The following is a 6,029-nucleotide window of genomic DNA, read 5'->3' as shown; positions in this document are numbered from 1 at the left end:
AGGCGACGACTGTGTGTGCGGTCTCTTTCTTTCTCTCTCTCTCCCTCTCCCTCCCTCTCTTTCTCTACTTTTCTCCGTCTGCCTCTCTGACAACTCAAACGCGGCGCTGTTGCGCGAATCTGACGCGCTTCCGGTGGCTGTCCGTCAGCAGCTCGATCGCAGAAACCGACGACGATGGAGACCGGCCGGCGTGTCCTCGCAGAAATGGCTCTCCCCGATTGCTCCAAGTTTAAGGGACGCGCGCGTTCGCCAAGTCTGTCTCTTTCCCTCACGTCGACTCGCGGCGTGTCCAAGGAATTCCCCCCCCCTCTCCTCTCTCTCTCACTCTCTCTCCTTGCGACGGCGACGCACCTTCCTTCCAAGCTCTCTTTAGCTAGACCACAACGCGATGTCCAAGGGGCTCTCTCGTTTGGCATGTTGTGCCCCTCTTTCTGTCTTTCTCCTTCACCCCTTTGCCTCCCAAGGTAGGGGGGGCAGTAGAGACGCGATGCAAACTCGTCTCTCTTCTTCTTTTTTTCCTCTGCCATCGCTAGCACTCTCTTTCTCCTTCTTTCGCGAACTCGTGACTCTCTCCTTGCTCGCGCGTGCACTCTTCTGCTTTTTTGCTTCTTTCTCTCTTTCTCTTGTCCGTCTCTCTCGTGCGCGAACGCAAACGCGGTGTACTGAGCGGGAAACAAACTTGAAATCCACCGGCGATGGAGCGCGGATTGGCCATTCGTTAACCACGTGGGTGACCCCACCGATTCCCGCCTCTGCTCGCCATTGGCTGCTTTTCGCACGCCGGTTTTCGCAGCCGAGTACGCGCTCCGTCTGCGTGCATGCGTGCCTACCATGCACGCGAGCGCGTGAGCGTGCATGCGTGCTCACTCGCTCGTTTCCTCTCGCGGCTTTCCTCTTCCTTTCTCTCTCTCTCTCTCTCTCTCTCTCTCTCTTATTCCCTCTTGCGCCAATCGCGCACACACCGCGAATATGCGTTTGTACAAATGCGTTACGCGTGTGTGTTCTTACTCGCGCCTCCACGCAAGGCCTGCAGAAATCTACCGGGTGTTTTTGGAAAACCGAGAGAAATCCTTGAAAGATTTTATAAAAATCTTTTGCACATAGAATTGCTTAAAAAACTTATGTACATATTTTTAATATTTTTCTAAATGTCAAAAGGCATAGTTTCATTAAGCACTTCAAAGAGATAGTTCAATGAAATATCTTAATAAATCTCACCAAAAATTTTTTATTTTTTATGATAATTTATCATATCTCCATATTGATAATTGATTTACCATTACGAACATATAAATAGACTTTATAAAATTGTAATAATTAATAATTTAATTTCCGTTAATTTGATTGACAAATTAGCGAAAAGTGAGAACGCGATATATATTTTATTCAGTTAAAGTGCAACATATTTTTTATGATTTTGAATGTTTATCTTCTAATCGTATTTCTTATGTTATAGATACAAGATTATCTTAATTTTGTGGAATAGCTTGTCTCATCTTTTCTTCTATAAATATTTTTAACAACATTCTTTATTTCAATGCCGTATAAATTAATTTATACCTAAATATGATATCATAAAAATATTTTAATCAGTGTAAACAAAATTAATGTTTGACGGAAGAAATTTTTATCTAAATTTCTTCAGGATGCTCGGATATAATTGAGCAGTAGTATATATGATACACACGATACTCTTCGATGTGTGTAAGGACTCGCTAGAGGAAACGCGGTAGATAATAATATTCAAGACCGTGCGAGCGCGCTACAATGTAGGACGAATTACAATATGAAACGCCGGTGTATGTCGGTGTTCCATTAAAATTAGACTGCCGAGGAGAGCATGCTAATTATTCCGCGGGCTCTACAAAAGTTCCTTCGCCCTGGTTCTCTCGCCCGACGATCCTGCCGTCCTTGCACACCATATAGCTCTCTCTCTCTCTCTCTTTCCTTCTTTGCCTGAGCAGGGATAGACAAATCCCACTTTTAGAGTGTGTGCCTCTCACAAGAGGGGTGGAGTGAGACAGCTGGCCATGTACCCAGGGTCAGGGTGCTATGCTCGAAGCCATGGAAGAGGACGAAAAAAGGAAGAAACCGCGCCCATGTTGTTTCTATTCACCTGCCCGTGCCCGAGTGCTGAGCAAAGACGTCGTTAATAAATTACGATTAATTAGCGAGAAGCGAAAACGCGAGCCGCTAGTGACCGTGGTGTGATTAACGCAATGTCAACGACACCATCCGACATTATATAATTCACGTTCGCACGTGTCATAATGTCATGTGTTCGCGGTGCTATCCGAGAAATGCGAGAAAGCCAGAAAAGAAAATACTATAACAAACTCTTTTCTTTTCCGAGAAAAATCCCTTTAATTGCAACGACAGAGGAATAACATTACATGACACATGTTCTCTATATTTTTTCCTTCACTTTTTATTCTTGTTCTCAAATTATAATCTACTTTTATTCTTTCTCGTTATAATGCTATCACTCGCAAAAATATACGTATATGAGATTGTGTGAAGTATAAATGTTTCGTGAATACCTGCAGTATATTGACCTCAAGTTTGTGGTTTCATTAAGATCAAATGATTTTGCGGATCAGTCATCCCTGCGATTACTATCGAATGCTTTTTTAACTCCATTTAGTGTATTTAGTTAATATAAAATAATTATTAATTAAACACTTAAGAGATCCGAAAAAATTTTAGTTTTTCTAATTTTTTTTTCTTCATATTTTTCCGGATGCAATAATTGCATATTATTTATAGAGACAAATTTAATTGATTTTTTATACGAGGGTGGTTCAATAAATAAGTACGAGTGAAGGGCGAACTATATCTACAACACCACGTGTGGTCTCATTATAAAATGTCAATTAATTATTAAGCGCCGTTTAGTTCAATTTTTATTGTTGTACGTGTTTCCGACAGTTTATTTATAAACGCGCTCCATTGCAAGATTGCAGAAATACTAATCTTTAAAAAAAAAATATGCGCATTGGTTTCAAAAATGATATCCAAAACAAATGCATTTGTGTATAAGAGGATTATGTTGAGAAATGGCTGTATTTTTTTTAATAAAAATTTTTTAACAAATTACACTTGTTTATCTGTTTATTTATTGATCCGCCATCATATTTGGATTTTTAAAGGCCTTAGTATCTCCATTGTTTGTCTTCGACAGTATCGATGAAAGGGACGCGAGGGAAAATCCAACGGAAAATGAATTGGAAACAGGCAACGCGATCTTGTAGGTTGTGCAGCTGCGCCATGTGGCAAATGTTTTCAGCCGGGTCTGCCAAAGAGTGCAATCTGCCCCCACGATGAGTCGGCTGCTCTCGGTAGAATGCATCCCGAGAGTAACTATTTCCCGGGAGATTCGGAAAAAAGAGAAAATTTGGAAAACATTTTCCGATTAAACGAAAAACACACTCCTCATGGCAATCCGCTATACACTGATTTTTAAAGGCAGCTTACTGGCTCGCGTTTTCTAATAATTTCTAACGTAAATGTAGACATGCAGATTGTGTCAAATTGTGTTTGTACATCGCTTGAAATATAAAATACAATTAACAAAAATAATATTTCAAGCAGAATTATTAATTTAATTTTTATTGGAAAAATAATTTAAGAGAGTCAATTATATATGTATAATGTTGTTGCACTATGATTAAGAAAAAGATTTTACTATCTAATATAAAGAAAAAAGGGCAGAGAGAGAGAGAGAGAGAGAGAGAGAGAGAGACTTATGGCAATATTAGCTAATATTTTTATTAAGTATTATTTAAGAATTGATCTTTGCAGAAAAGTTTAAATAATGTTATTGAGTATTTCTCTTTCACAAGAGAATTCGTATCATAACTTTTAATGTACCGATCGGTAAAATGTCTTTTTAAATTAATTGACTTCCAAATATTTCGTATTGTTTCGTAATTATATTTAATTATTATTCATTCTCGAAACTATCTTCAATTATAAATAACTAATTTATGTTTATGTAAATATATATTCATTTTGTATTGAGATGCATAAATTTAGATAGATTGAATGTTAATGAGCGCCACACTATAATACTAAAATTGTAACTAAAATAAATGAAAAAATATTCCCTGGAACATGGAGTCCTTAATTTTTTATATTTTTTCATTTTTAAACTTTAAAATAAGTTATCACAGTGCTATAACAATCGGTAAGATAGGGTTTAGGAGATTTCTGACTTGCCAGCGAAGCAGCTGCCGTTTCTATAGCAGTTTCCAACGAACGCAATTTCGTCTCGCATCTGTCGCTAGAAGCTTTTTTAGCACAACTTCACGTTCGCATTGTCGCGCTAATAACGTTTTTCGTTCCGGCCGCAGTGGAGAAAGAAGTCAGTCCATTAGACTTCTACTTCACATTTAGACTATTCCTTGACTTTCATTTGCTCGCAGTAAGACATTAAATACGATATCGAAAGAATTGAATTAGGATCAAATTGGAAACACATTTCGTTTCCGTTATAATTATTTGATGCAATTTACATATGTTTGTGATTACAAAGCGATAATTGGCAGAAATATTTTTTTGTAGCCTACATAATAAATACATAAATGAATTTACAAATTAACATCTTGCTGTCAAATTTGTCATTTTTAAAAGAATTTTTCATTCTACACAGAAAGAATTTTTTTTTCAATTTACCCTGAAAATTATGTTAATTGTGGGACAATATATAGTATTTAGGAAAATTTTATTGTGTATTACAATAAATTTTACTGTAAAATACTTATTGTAGTGCACAGTAAAATTTGCCTAAATACTATATTGTCCCACAATTAACATGATTTGCAGGGTAAATTAAAAAAGTAATTCTCTCCGTGTAAAGATTAATTGCAATTACATCGAAAAAATCAAACGTTTTAAAATAGCTTTACAAATATTTACCATAAACGAATAACTTTTTTTATTTTACGCGTGAGAATTATTGAAATTAATGTTTATTAGAATGCAATATTCATTTATAAACGAAAATAATTTTTTCTGTACGAACAAAACTTCGTTTTTCTTATTTCTTTCTCGACTGCGAGTTACAGCAACTGGTCTTATTTAACTATTAATTGAAAACAAAATCTCATTTCTCATTAATTGTTAGAAAATTGTGCATTTTTTAAGAAAATATTTAAGACCGTTGCTTTACGGGCGAGCATGAAAAATTTGTCAATGTTCAACGAGATAGAAGTCGTCCTAACGCGACGCTACCGATAATGAACCTTAATCGTTTTCGAGGACAATTTGTAGTGGCGTGCAGCGTGACCGCAAATGTAAGGGACTAGCATCTTTACGTCACCTCGAAACTCGGTTTCACCGCAAAATGGTCGGTACGCGAGCGTTTCTACGACTTTAAAACATAGCATGACTTAAGCACACCCTCGCAGGCTCAACGACGGGGACAATTTGGAACAGCCTGTACCTACAGACTAATGAACAGTTGGCTCCTATTGGTAGTAGGATCCTGTGCTTAGGCCTTTCGCTATGTTATGGTAGCGCAGCTGGCATTGCCTCGGCAGTTTCCTTCTCTCTCTTTCTCCTACACCCCTTTTTCCTAAACCATCGTGTCCCTGTCTATTTCTCTAGCGAATCTAGCCCTAGCAAAATATGCCATAGCACGCGTATGTCGATGCGTTTTCCTAGCGCTCTTTCCGTACGCGAGAACCGTGTATTATTTATGGAAATCGTCCTACCTTGAGTTTTGTCATTCTTTTACGAAGATCAGAAAGTGGATTAATCGATTTTTGTAAGGCTCATTTACATGTATTTTTTGAAACCGTTGTGAATAAAATAATATGAGCTCATATCTAAAAATCGTAAATATAATTGTAGTAGATTCGTTTGTATTTCATATAAATGAAGTACCTATTCACACATTATATTATAACTTATATATTAAAATATAGGATACAGCGAGGTAATTTATATAGTGGGAAAATTTGGATAATAGTAAGCATTTGCAAGAATTTCAGAAAAATAAGAGATTTTAAGATACCTACATTTCATTT

This window comes from Wasmannia auropunctata, unplaced genomic scaffold (genome assembly GCF_000956235.1).
Source record: "Wasmannia auropunctata unplaced genomic scaffold, wasmannia.A_1.0 LD336055.1, whole genome shotgun sequence".
Lineage (NCBI taxonomy): Eukaryota > Metazoa > Arthropoda > Insecta > Hymenoptera > Formicidae > Wasmannia > Wasmannia auropunctata.
Note: the sequence above shows the minus strand (reverse complement) of the source record.